Source organism: Phoca vitulina, unplaced genomic scaffold, assembly GCF_004348235.1.
Source record: "Phoca vitulina isolate PV1807 unplaced genomic scaffold, GSC_HSeal_1.0 scaffold5, whole genome shotgun sequence".
NCBI classification, from domain to species: domain Eukaryota; kingdom Metazoa; phylum Chordata; class Mammalia; order Carnivora; family Phocidae; genus Phoca; species Phoca vitulina.
The window spans coordinates 30283092-30297576 of record NW_022589708.1 but is presented as its reverse complement, the minus strand read 5'-3'; the positions used below and the strand labels follow the sequence as shown (position 1 = coordinate 30297576).

The window sequence follows — 14485 nt, the reverse complement described above, 5'->3', positions numbered from 1 at the left end:
AACAGGAAAAAATCCAAATATACCTATAATTACAAAAAGAATAAATGGACTAAATACTCCAGTTAAAAAACACAAAGATTGTGTATACATTAAAAACAATGTTTAATAAGTTTATTAGCTTCTAATTTACATATCATTAATTCATCCAGTTTGAGTGTACAGTTTAATGAGTTTTAGTAAAGTTACAAAGTTGTGCAAACATTGCCACAATCCAGTTTTGGAGTACTTCTTTTTTTTAAGATTTTATTTTTAGTAATCTCTCCACCCAATGTGGGGCTCAAACTCACAGCCCGAGATCAAGAAGTGCATGCTCCATCAACTGAGCCATCAGAATACCTGGAGTACCTCTGTCATGCCAAAAAAACAAAAAACAAAAACTCCTCGTGTGGGCCTGCAATTAATCCCCATTCCCACCTCCAGCCCTCAGCAGCCAATGATCCATTTTCTATCTCTATAGTTGTGTCTTTTCCAGATATTTCATATAAATGGAATCATACAGGGGTGCCTGGGTGGCTCAGTCGGTTAAGCGTCTGCCTTCAGCTCAGGTCCTGATCTCAGGGTGCTGGGATCGAGCCCCGAGTCGGGCTCTCTGCTCAGCGGGCAGTCTGCTTCTCCCTCTCACTTTCCCTCTGTGCCCTCTCTCAAATAAATAAATAAAATATTTTTTAAAAAATGGAATCACACAATATGTAGTCTTACGTGTCTGGCATCTTTCACTTAGCATAATGGGTTTTTTTTTCCCACATATGTATCAGTACTTTATTCCCTTTCATTGCTGAGTACTGTTCCATTGTATGAATATACATTTATTTACCCATTCCGTAGTCGATGGACAGTGGACTGTTTCCAGTTTGGGTCTACTACAAATTATGCTTCTATGATCATCCACATGCATGTCTTGGTGTGAACATATCTTTCTATTTCTCTTAGGTAGATACCTAGGAGTTGGAATGCTGGGTCATTTAGTTAGTACATGTTTAACTTTATAAAAAAAAACTCCAGGGGCGCCTGGGTGGCTCAGTCCGTCAAGTGTCTGCCTTTGGCTCAGGTCATGATCCCGGAGCTCTGGGATCAAGTCCCGCATCGGGCTCTCTGCTCAGTGGGGAGCCTGCTTCTCCCTCTCCCTCTGCCTGCCACTCTGCCTACTTGTGTTCTCTGTCTCTGTCATATAAATAAATAAAATCTTAAAAATAAATAAAAACCAAAAAACTTCTCCAAAGTAGCTCTATCACATTACATTTCTACCAGTAATATATGAGGGTCCCAGTTTCTCCATATCCTTACCAACCCTTGGAATTGTCAGTCTCTTTTATTTTAGCCTGTCTAATGAGTATGTAATGGTATCTCGTTTCAGTTTGCATTTTCCAAATGATGAATTCTTGCCTATTTTTGAGAAATATTGTAATTAGGTTGTCTTCTTATTCAGTTGTAGGAATTCTTTATATATCCTGGGTATAAGTTCTTTATCAGATATATGTTTTACAAACATTTTCCCCCAAGTCTGTGGTTTGTCTTTTCATGTTTTTAGTGGTCTCTTTTAAAGATCAAAATTTTAAATTTCGATCAACTCCATCTTACCATTTAAAAAAATTTTATTAAAAAAATGTAGAAAATAAAAATAAAAATGTTATTGTTCCTGCTTTTGGTTTCATCAGAAGGCTTTTTTAAAATCCAGTTATATAAGTTATTCAAGACTCATAAGGATGCAGAAAAGTCAAAAGTAAAAAGATGGGAGAAATATGGATGGAATACTAACCAAAGCAAGCTGGAATAAATAAACGTTAATGTTAGACAAAACAGAACTTAAGCAAAAAGCATTACTGGAAACAAAGAAGGTGACTACATAATGATAAAAAATTCAAATCAGTAGGTAATTAAAATAATTCTAAGTAATACTGAACTATAAGGAGAAATATATGAATCCAATACCATACTGAATTTTAACACTAATCTCTTAGTAACTGATATCTCAAGAAAACCAAAGATAAACTATATTAAGATTTAAACACAACTTACGTGTTTTATCTAAAGAACATACAGAGAATCTGCACCAAACAACTAGAGATTTCACAATCTTTTAAAAATCTCACAGACCATTTACAAAAAAGGACCATAAGCCATAAAGCAAGTTTTAACAACTTTTCAAAGGACTGGAAGATATAGATCATTTTCTCTAATCATAATGCAATTAAGTTTAAATTCAATATAAAAAAAGATGATTAGAAAACTTGCAATGTTCGGAAATAAAAATTCCTTGAAGTAACTTTTGGGTCACAGAAGAAATTGTCATAAAAATTATAAAACATTTAGAACCAACCAATAACAAAAATAGCATATATCCAAATTTGTAGGATGTAGCTAAAACAGTACTTAGAAATGTGTAGAATTTTCTATGGCTGGCTCTCTACCACTTGGATTATGCTGTTCGATAAGACATATCATTAATTTGAACAGTAAATAAAACAGGAGATCAAAGTGGTGGTTTCTATTGTGGCCTTCAGATACAATTTAATTATCCTGTCTTTATACAGTTCAGAAATTTCTAGGGGCAAGATCTAAGGGCTAGTAATAATATCCTCAGGTAACCCCTGTTATAAGCAAGACACAGACCCAAAATGGAGTCCTTATGCTAAGCCCCACAGCACTAAAATGAGATTTACTTACAGTTTCAGCACTCCCAGAAATGGAATCTCAAACCAGTCATTCAGGAATTTCCAGAACAGCACTAGTTAGGCAATACGCCTGACAGACCCCTGCCATCCCCTAAAGGAAAGTAATCTTGAAATAAACAATCTATTTTGTCTAATGTAACTTCCTTGTTCCTATTCCTTCCTACCTATAAAAGTCTTTCATCTTATACAGCAACTTGGAGCTCCTTTCTACCTGGCTAGGTTGCATGCTATATGATTCAAATCAATTTTTGCTCAAATAAACTCTTTTTTTTAATGTAATGTAATGTTATTTATTTATTTATTTGAGAGAGAGAGCCAGAGGACGAGCAAGCAAGCATGAGCAGGAGGGGTAAAGGGAGAGGAAGAGGGAGCGAGAGAATCTCAAGCAGACTCTGTGCTGAGCGCAGAGCCTGAAGCAGGGCTCGATCTCATGACCCTGAGATCACAACCTGAGCCAAAACTAGGAGTCAGATGCTCAACCGACTGTGCCACCCAGGTGCCCCTCAAGTAAACTCTTTAAAAAAATTTAATACAGGGAAACTTGGGTGGCTCAGTCGGTTGAGCGTCTGCCTTCAGTTCAGGTCATGATCCCAGGGTGCTGGAATCGAGTCCCGTGTCAGGCTCCCTGCTCAGCAGTGAGTCTGCTTCTCCTTCTCCCTCTGCCCTTCTCCCTGCTTGTGCTCACTCTCTGTGTCAAATAAATAAAACCTTTAAAAAAAAAACTAATACACCTCAGTTTATCTTTTCACACCCTTGATGGATGCTTCAGACAAACAGCAGAGGTTGGGGAAGATGATCTCTCCTGAGGGGACAACAGCACTCAAGGTGACCTTGATATTGGTTGTTATGCACACCAAGTTAACTGGCAGGAAAAAATATGAGAGAATATGGGTCTGTAGAGAGAACATAAGGGTCCTCCTCACTGGCAGCCCTGCACACCATCCCCCGCCCCAACGCCCCGCCATACCACATACAAAAAAAAAGGAGAGGTAAGAGAGGGAAAGATTGGCTCCCCACATTCCTTTCTAGATGATTCCTTTCTAGGACGGTCAAAAGCTTGGGCATTTTTGAGCCAGAGTGCTGACAGAGCTTTGATGGAATGGAAGAGTTAAATCAAGCCCACTTGTCTCTTGGGTCCATGAAGCTGGAGAACAAGGACGGCCTGTGGGCCACTCACCCTGAGAAAGCCCAAGGTGGGGGCTTGGGCCACTCTGATCTGCTGTCTAGGCAGTGTGGCAAATGCTTGCTTTTCCCCTTCCATTCACTTGGGGGTGGCAGCAAAGGATGCCACAGTGTTATAGGCTCTGTGTGTCGGCGAATGAGTCCTCCACATGGATCAGGCTGGACCACCAGGGAGAAAACCCACCCGAGACTGGGACCAAAGCTCCAGCTCAGAGAGAGGCACATTCCAGCACCCTCCCTGTGTTTCTGCATCCTCTGCACACGTTCAAGGCCTTAAGTCAAACTACCTGTCACTAGACACACCAAAGGAACCACGATGCTGGCTAGCATGTGTGTTTTGGGGATCCCCAAGACCACACACACATTCAGGGATCACTAGAAGAATTTAGGGGACTCAGCACAGAGTCGTACCCATGGGTAAGGTTTATTACAGTGAAAGGATACGTGACAAGTTCAACTAGAGAAAAAGCCACTGGCAGCATCTGGAGGCTTCGGATGCTCCCTCCCACCAGTCAGGAGACGCACGAGTGTGTTCCTCTCTCCAGGAGTGAAAAATTCACTAAAGTGTGTACTCTCTTTCTCCCCTGGGGAGAGACTTAGCACCCAAGGTTTTTAATAGTGTCTGGTCACGTAGGTCCCCTCCGCCCAGCAACAATCATAATCCCAAACTCAAAGAAGGAAAGCAGGTGTGTGGCATAATTGTCTGCTGAACAACTATGTCTGCACAGTCTTGGCAGAGCGAACTATTTTTATCAGTCAGGGAGTGGGTTAAGGGCCAAGCTCCAGATGCCCGCCAAGGATGAACCTCATGAATGGGCCTTAATAAAGACAGCAGCTTGAGGCCTGCTACATTCTCTTTCCTGCACGTTTCCCATCCCGAAATGCCTTTCTTTCCTATTTGTGTGGTTTTGTAGGGTACAGAGACACGACACAGGAAAATTGGACTTCACCTCCACTCCAGGAATTGTCTCTGCTGTGTAGCAGTGGGAGCTCTACGAGCTGTGTGTTCTATCACAGTGTTAACTAGTCCCAGCAGCTCACAGCTCACAGCCGTCACAGACCAAAGAGCAGTAATGATTTTAGCCCAGGTGCTGAAAATGAGACTGTGTGACTTTTCCTTTTTTTTAAGATTTTATTTATTTATTTGAGAGAAAAAGAGTAAGACAGAGAGAGCATGAGCGGGGTGAGGGACAGAGGGAGAAGCAGGCTCTCCTCTGAGCAGGGAGCCCGATGTGGGACTCGATCCTGGGACCCTGGGATCATGATCTGAGCCGAAGGCAGATGCTTAACAGACTGAGCCACCCACATGCCCTGAGAATACGTGACTTTAAAGGGAATTTTTATATGTTGTATTTTATAACAACTGTGCTCGGAAGCCTTTATCTAAAAAAAGATACCCTGTCAGATGAATCCCCTACGACCCCACCTTTAGGCCTGTAATACCTTATGTAGGGGAACCTCTTTGGAGACGCTTTGTAAATGGTGGGTGTTCATTATCAACAAATTTACATCAAGGGCTTCATATGCCAGAGGATGTTCCTGGTGCGGGTGATAAAGCAGTCAACAAAATAGACAAACACCTCTTATAATCATGAGCTTATAATCCATAAGCTGTGAGTAGAGAGACAAGCAAATCAGTACACAGGACAAGGAAAGTGCTCTGTACCTATTCGAGGCCAGCTGTGCTTCCTCACTCCTCCCCTGGTGGGAATGTGAACCTTCCAGAGGTGGAATTCGTAGCTTCCGGTTCTTCCTGGGCCGAGACAGAACCTGTGACAACAGAAGCTTCATGGCACTGGAGAAATGCAGGACTTCCCTGCACAGAGCAAAGCCACAGGGAACTGAAGGGAGGGGGGCAAGGTCACAGAGATCCGCTGCTCTTCCTTCCAGCAGAGGGGTGCACCTGTGCGCATGCGTCTGCGTGTGTCATCTCTTCCCAGCCATATGAAATCTACCTGCGATGTTGCAGGTTTTTATCACCCGGTGAGACTGTTTTATTCTCCCTCTCTTCCCCTGCTCTATATTAAAAAAAAAAAAAAAAAAAGTATAGGGATAGTTCCTAGCAAGTGAAACACTCCAAAACAGATGAGCGTTCCACAGGCTATTCTGGTTCCTGCTAAACCCTGGGTGCCCAGGCGCGGACAGCAAAGAGGACATCAAAAGAATGTATGACACACAGTAACGTTAAAAAGTGTCATGGCTTTATCTGAGTCACAGTGAACAGAAAACCTTCACAGAAATCATGAAGATTAGTTTAGTCATCTAGTTGAGTTGTAAATGCAGAAATCAACATGCAGATGTCATCATCTCACTTAAATTCCCCCTGCTTTCTATTGTCCTTCCTATTAAGGACAATTCAACCCATCCCAGTTACAGTTGGTGTCCTTACAGGAGCCAACCTGGAGGTTCAGGAAAAAGCCTTTGGAACAGCCCAACGCCCATCTGTTTGAAACACGGCTTGAGAGTCATTTCTGACTTTAAAAAATGAAAGATAGAAGTGAAAGTGCGCTTGTCTAGAAACCATGTATTTCTGAATAATTCAGTGATGGTTATTTACTCTTTGAGTCAGGATCACACTGAGAGTACCTCTCAGTAAGTGATAAAATGTGTCCCTCATTTGGTTGGAGCTGTTTTTACTTGAACACGTTCTTCTAAATATTATAACTAAAGCATCACTTTTCAAATCCCTTCCAAAACCTCCCCTGCCATCTTGCCTCTTTCTCCACACTGCTCCCATGGCGGGGCCGCCTCTGGGCCATTCTGCTGGCAGCATCCTGGCAGGAACCCCCTCCCTGCAGCCCTGTGCACAGCTGGGCTCCTACACGGCAGCGGCCCCGGCTGCATCATCGAACCTATCAGAAGAGAAGATACCTGGGTGGAAGAAAATGTTTCTTAGGCAATCGACAGCATGACTGTGAAGAGAGTTAAAATGATCAGCTTGCCCTGGCCTCTCAAATGCGGCAGTGTTTGGAACTGAAGCCCACAGGCACTGTGCATGGAAGAAATCTGTTCCAACATGAGGCTTCATTAAATATTCACTTAGTAAGAGAAAATGAAGGCTGTATGTACTTGGATCAATAGGAAATAATTAAAGCAAGGATAATTTGATCCATTCAGCTGAATGATACCATACAAGAGAATTGATATACTGAAAATTTTTTCTTATGGAGTAAGCCAGTGTATTTCGAATGAATACATTTTCCCTATGATTCAAAGCCAGCTGGTCTCATCACCTTAAAGCACCGTCCCTCACCATGTCTGGCCCCCACCCCAGTGCCAATTACCAAATACGGCAGGCCCCAAATGGAAGATAATTCGTTAAGCTACCAGGAAAGCAGTCACATTGATACTCATTTGGAGGAAGGAAAATGGGAAAATGCTGTAGAACCTGCTTACCAGGCAGTAAGCTTTTCATCCTTTTCTCCCCCTGCATCCACATGAGTTTCCTGACCCACTGTGACTTCACAGCACGAAGGTGTTAGCTGCCAGGATGTGTGAAATGCAACAGAAAGAGTCCTTTACGGAACTGCTCACGGGGTGGCTCTAGGCCACCCCAAAACCACCTCCAAAGAGAGGAAATCCAGGATTACCTGAGGCAGCAGAAAAGAAGAACCTATGAACAATTAATTCTTCAGCAAAGAATTAAGGCAGATGAGCACAATAACCCACGATTAGAATGGAAAAATAACATTTCTTTAAGTCTTCTGGGGTTGGCAATGATTTAATTAATTCGTTAACTTCATTTTTAAAAGTCAGAATAGCAACCTGTATTTGTCAAAGTTGTTCAGAGCCAAATGCTGAAACACAAACCTGATCCTTAGGGAATTTATATGGCTTCAATGTAGCCCTTGTAGAAAGTGGATTTTACAGACACCAAGTAATAATAATAAACATTTTTCATCAACAGTAAAATTCTGAAGATACAAGGTGGGATACCCATCATGATAATAATTTTTGCTAAATATTTCAAGTGTGGTACGAAGTAGAAATATAATTTTTAAAGAGCATTTGAGATAACTTCAGTCCTCCTAAAAACAAAACTGTATCTTTATGTATTAGAATAAAAAATTGTTTTAAAAACCACTGTAATTTGTGCTCGCTTCGGCAGCACATATACTAAAAACCACTGTAATTTTTTGATTGATTTACAAGTGACACCATTTGAGATGTGAAAACTAATTTTAACATCAGACCTCAAGGGCAATAATCTTTACAAAGTTGTCTCAGGGCATACCTATTTGCAGTGAAAGAAAAAAAGACTAAATCTACAAGACACCAGCAGCTCAAATAAAACTAATAATTAATCTCCCTTATGTTCCCCCCAGGTTTTGTAAAGAGATATTTAAATATATGTTGTATATATAATGTGTAGCAAGTCTCCAATGCCCGATATCCATGCCTCCTAGTATTCGTTCCCTTTTGTAGACTCCTCTCTTTGAATCTAATCTCCCTTTTGATCAATGGAATGTGGCAGAGGTGACACTGAGGGACATCTGTGGCTAGAGCATAAGAGGAAAGCCTGGCTCTCTTGGAATGTTGTTCTGAGGGTTGCCAGCTCTCATGTGAGAAGTTCAAACACCCTGGGGTCTAGAGGTTACCAGGAAGCCCAAGATCACCACAGGGAATGGCCAGATGGCTGCTCATCTGTTCCAACCAATCCCAGCTTAGGCACCAGACATGGCCTGAAGACACCAGGGTGGTGACTTCCAGCCCAGTCATGCCTTCAGATGCCTGTAGCTCCAGCCACCATGCAGCTTGCCAGAGAGATCTCAAGCGAAGCTCAAGCTAAGCCTAGTCGACCGAAAGAACCAGGAAAGATAATAAATTATTGTTGAAGACGCTAAATTTTGGTGGTGCTTGTTACCCAGCAATAGATATCTGGAATACTTTGTATGTAAAATAGCAGTAAGCAACCTGTTCAGATAGACATGTGAGTATCCACAGCAACACACTCCTTATCTAAAACAATGATTTCTGATTCTCACTGTAGGACATCTCCAAACCACCTCCAAAGATTTCAAGAATATTGTGAACATTTAAAATAATCTTAAAATAGGGGCGCCTGGGTGGCTCAGTCAGTTAAGCGCCTGTCTTCAGCTTGGGTCATGATCCTGGGACCCTGGGACTGAGCCCTGAGTCGGGCTCCCTGCTCAGCAGGTTGGGGGGACTGCTTCTCCCTCTCCCTCGTGCTCTCTCATGTGCACTCTCTCTCAAATAAATAAAATCTTAAAAAAAGATTATTTTTTAAGATTTTATTTATTTATTTGAGAGAGAGAGAGCACAAGCAGAGGGAGCAGCAAAGGGAGAGGGCAAAGCAGACTCCCCACTGAGCAAGGAGCCCGACGTGGGGCTCGATCCTAGGACCCTAGGAAAATGACCTGAGCCAAAGGCAGATGCTTAACCAATTGAGCCACCCACGTGCCCCCCAAAATAAATAATCTTAAAATAAGGGTGCCTAGGTGGCACAGTCAGTTAAACATCCATCTGACTCTTGATTTTGGCTCAGGTCATGATCTCAGGGTCATGAGATCAAGCCCTGTGTCAGGCTCATGCTCAGGGAGGAGTCTGCTTGAGATTCTCTCTCCCTCTGCCCCCTCACCCCCGCTTGTGTGTGTGTGTGTGCTCTCGCGCACGGCTTCTCTCAAGAAAGAAAGAAAATCTTAAAAAATAATAATCTTAAAATAAAACTGATTTTAAGTGTTTGAACAAACTAAACAAACTAAAACTGTTTAGTCTGAAAAAGATCAATATATAACACACAGTTCCTTATGAGGGGATTAAATAAAAAGAAGTAAAAAACATCTAAGACAATTATACTTGTAAATCAATCATTTATTTTAAAAGGTAGAGTCACCTATCTATAAAGTGATTCCTGCACTGAAAAGGTCCAGAAACAGGCAACCCTCCACTGTGATTTCCAGCGTCTCAAGGCCTCAAAACGTGGGCTGCATGCCACCTGTCACCTGGGAGCTGAATCAGCACCTGCGCTGTAACAAGATCTCCAGGTGATTCACATACCTATTAAACTTAGAGACATGCTTTTATAGAGCAGTGGTTCCCAAACTTGTCTGCATATGAGAATCATATGGGAATCTTAAAAATTCCAAAATCCAGGCCATGGGGACACAGGCACTGGTGGTTTTAAAGTCCTCCAGGTGATTCCAGGTGCAGCCAAGTCTGGGAACGACTGGGGACTCTTCATAAAGCACTGGTTCTCAAACTTGGCCGCACAGTGGGAGAACCTGTGGAGCATCAAAAAGCACTACCATCTGTTTCCAGCCCCAGGAAGTCTGATGCGACTGGTCTCAGGTGTGACCCAGGCACTGAGACTTTTTAAAGGCTTCCCAAGTGACTTTCACGTGCAGCAAAGTTTGAGAACCGTGATCTAGAACCTGGCACAGAGGCTTCAAGATGGTAGCTAAGTCTGCACCGCTCTTTCTGCAAAGGGCTTTAAAGTCAGTGAACATTAATTAAAATGAACAGTTGGTCTCACAGCTTTCAGTTAACTCACCGGTATAATGACAGCTCCAAGCTTGCTGGAGTTCAGGTCTGCCAAATCTTATATGTCCCCACGGGCTCTCCTGGCACTTTCCTCCAGCACATTTCTCTTCTCTTCTGCTGGGCTCTCTTTCAAGTGATTAACAATGTACATCTGCTCAGCATTAGGAGCAAAGAGCTTCACCTTCAAAAATAGAAATAAAAACAAATGATGTCATTGCCTCCATGAAAATAATCAAGCAAATCAACCTCAGAGCCTAAACCAGGAAGGAAAGTCAGAAAACCACTAAGTAATTCTGTATGCCTTCAGGGCCAACACCAACTACAAATAGCAGCCACAAGGAAGAACTGCAGGGGACTTCTGCGGGGGTGGGGGGGGAGAGCTATAAATTAGCTTCTAGAAAGAAAGTAGAACAGAAAGAGACTGATTTCCAAATGCATACATACACATATCTATCTATCTATCCACACACACAGCCATATATGTGTGTATACATATGTATATAAATTACATAGCCCTTGAACAATACAACTCCATGCATCGAAAATTTGTGTATAACTTTGACTACCCATAGCCTACTGTTGACCTAAAGCCTTACTGATAACATAAACTGTTAACGCAGATTTTGTATGTTACATATATTATATACTGCAGTCTTACAATGAAGTAAGCTAGGAGAAGATAATGTTAAGGAAATCATAAATGAAAGTACATTTACAGCTGTATTGTATTTATATTAAAAAAAATTCTGTTTAAGGTGACCCACACAGTTCAAACCTGTGTTGTTCAAGGGTCAACAGTACATGCTTTTTAAAGAGATGAAAGAGAGGATTTTATTTTATTTTACTTTAAAGATTTTATTTATTTATTTGTTAGAGAGATCACAAGCAGGGGGAGCAGCAGGCAGAGGGCGAAGCAGGCTCCCCGCTGAGCAAGGAGTTTGATGAGATGCGGGGCTCGATCCCAGGACCCTGGGATCATGACCCGAGCCAAAGGCAGACGCTTAACCGACTGAGCCACCCAGGTGTCCCGAGAGGATTTGATTTTATAGATAGAAACATAGAGGGCTCAAAACCGTGGGAGAGTTGAATAAATCTATCTTTAAAGTCTTTCTAAAGCTGGGATTCTCAAGCCTGCTGCATATTAGAATCACCTGGAGAGGTTGAGGCCCTGTTACATGGAATCTCTGGGACGGAAGCACTAGCTTGGGCAGTGGTAGGTCTTAAAATCTCCTGAGGTGATTCCATCATTTGTCAGGGTTGGCAACCATTGAACTAAAGCAAATGGGAAATAAAACTCACAAACTCAGGGCTCTAAGTTAAAATCTCACAGGTTTTATTTATTTATATTTTTAAAGATTTTATTTATTTATTTGAGAGGGGGTGCACGAGCTCGATCCCAGGATCAGGGCCTGAGCTGAAGGCAAACGCTTAACCAACTGAGCCACCCAGGTACCCCTAAAATCTCAGGGGTTTTAATGCCAAAAACCCAAAGCAGACCATTTGGAAGCTCTTACTTGATCTACTTCCAGGCATTCAACCCAACGAAGCTCTGGATTATCACCCCCAGTCTGCCATCAGAAACAGTTCCTCTTTCCCCAACAGCTAGATCCTGCAGGGGCAGTGATCTGGGGAGACATGAGGATTAGGAGGCAAGGAAGGAAGTGCAGGGTAGGCACCTATATACTGGGGCCCTAGGTGTCACACCTTCTTCACTGACTTCTACCCCACCCCAAAACTTGCAGGTCCACCTCTCCAGGAACTAGATAAGGCTGGTCTGAGTCAAATGTCCCTTGACTTTGAGAAGGCATCATTAGGACTAGAAAGCATACGATCACGTTTTAGCCTCCTGTTATTAAACTTTGTATCTGATTAAAATATATATTAATATTCTAAACATTCTTCCCTGTATTTTTGGTTTTACAAAACTGAGTAATATCTCCTATCCATGGGATAGATCTACGGGAGAGATTCTAAGCACATATATATCCCATTATTAGTAAAAAGAAAAAAAAAGCTTCGAACATTCTGAAGGGCAAGAAAGATGAAAAAAAAAATGTGGATTGGTTTTTAAACCAGTAATTCTGGAAACAGATTGGCTTGCAGTTGCTTCGTGAAATTAACCGGATCTACCTGCCCAAGGTGGAGGTGAAGATAAAAATTTAAATTTCACCTAAACTCTACCCTCCCCCAGAATCCTCTAACTCTATTTTTTCCTTTGAGGAGATGCTATACAGTTCCACTGGTGGGCAACAGTTCAATGGTTGATGAACATGATTTTATCAGACTACAGTATTCTTCTGAGTGTTCTTAAGCTAACTGAGCAAGGACCCAAGGGAAACCAACTGGATTAAAATTCAAACTATTTTTTGATGGATCTTCCAAGATTTAAAAACCATGAACTAGAGAGAAGTCAGTACAATGAGGTATCAGGCAACAACAGTCTATAAGCATCTTTAGCCTGGGATGCTGGGGTCATAGCCAAAAGGAACAGAAGGCGGAACCAGACCCGAGCAGATGGGAGCTACTGAGAGGCTGAGTTAAGGCTAATATGAGGGACTGCTTTCTCACCATTAGAGCTCCCTGCAGGCGTAATGAAGAGACTGCAGTCCCAAGAGAGGAGAGCCCCACCACTGACCATGGTCAACTTGAAACTTGTGTCTATAGCTCTCGGAAGTCCTGAGTAGGATGGGAAGCTCCACTGGCCCTCTAGCCTATGATCCCATTATTTGTATACTGTTACTCTGGAGAGCTGTTTCAGTGGTAAGTCATGCTCAAGTAAATACCCTCTGGGAATCCTGTGGGTGCCCTGTCAAACTGAACATTACATTTCAGCTGTCATAGCTAGGATGTGTTGCGCCCTCCCCTCCCCACCCCCAACTTGTGTGAGTCTTTGGAGAGGTCAGTTTAGCCTTGGTGATTCTGAACTGAGTCATGGTATGCAGGAGAGCTAGGATTGCACCCACCTAAACACTTAGGTAAGTGGGTGTTAAAATGGTACCCTGCCTGAATCTCCACAGAATTTCCTAAGCTGGTGCAGCAAGTGGGAGAAGGGGAAGGAGGTTGGTGGGGGAGGGACTAATTCCCATCAGCCCTCAGAAAGCCTAGCAGGCGTGAGGAAGCAGTGCTGCTCCCTCCATCCCCAGCGTGGGTCATGTGGTCGCCTATGACCTCACTTACTCCAGTATCCTTACAAATACTATGATGGTTCACAAGTGTTGTGGGTGAAGTGAAGGTAAGCTGCTCTCTTGTAAAACAAGTAACTGTAATTTATAACGCTTTTAATGTACTATTTATAGACATAAGTCAATATCTTTGTATAAAAGTCTGGCGGGCCATGGATATCTCACCAGAAGCAGGGCGGTTGATCCCATTGTTTTCTTGAGCTGGATGAAGGGTCAAAGAAGGGTAATGTAGAATCTTCTGCCCCACTGAAGCAGGCGATCCCAACAAGGAAGAACATCGCGGGGGGCGGGGGGGAAGGGGTGGAGTGGATCAAATAGCGTAGTATCGTGGGCTGTGCATTGCGTTGGCCATTGGCTCAGGTCGGGCGGGGACCAATCATTCCTCCATGATTGTCTTCCTCACGGCACCACCACCGCCAAATAAAGATTCTTTCACTCAAATGTTTGCTGTCACCTAGTCTGGACCCTGTGTGGCGGAGTGAGAGTTCCGTGCTGGAGAATCCAAAGGAGGGGCCCAAAGATGGACTCTTTTGTTGGTGGTGGTGGTTTGGTTTGGGTGGGAGTTGTTGAGCGCAGGTCAGAAAAATAGCTCCAAAGAAGCGGTGAACTTTAAACTGAGACGCGGGACCAGAAGCACTGGGCATTCTGGGTCTGTTTCAGAAAAATGAGGCCCCGAGGCCCGGATGGAGCGCTCCAAGAAGCCGGACCCAAGCGCCTTCCCGGCCGGCAAAGTTTTGAAAGCCGCCACCCTGCGGGCCGCTGCGGACAGGGAAAACGGTCCGCACGAAAGGGCTTCGCTCCCTCCGGCTCAGGAAGGCGTCCGACGCCACGGGGCCGAATCTCCGGCCAGGGAGAGGGTGGGACCGGCCGGACCCAGGCGGCCGAGTCCGGGGTTGGCGGGGCGCGGGGGCGTGGCTCCGCGCATGCTCAGCGCGCGGGCTGTCCGCG

The 14485-nt window shown here is 43.4% G+C and overlaps 1 long non-coding RNA gene across 2 annotated transcripts; it reads right to left on the bottom strand.

Annotated features, from left to right (window-relative positions):
* Positions 1–5885: 5885 nt before the first annotated feature.
* LOC116631573 lies at positions 5886–14417 on the bottom strand. 2 transcript variants are annotated; one of them, XR_004299211.1, is made up of 4 exons: positions 13703–14417; positions 10366–10536; positions 7251–7444; positions 5886–6725 (listed from the first exon to the last, which is right to left on the bottom strand). It is a non-coding gene; the product is annotated as an uncharacterized LOC116631573 (long non-coding RNA). The 2 variants fall into 2 exon arrangements; XR_004299212.1 differs by having other exon boundaries at positions 5886–6706.
* Positions 14418–14485: the final 68 nt, after the last annotated feature.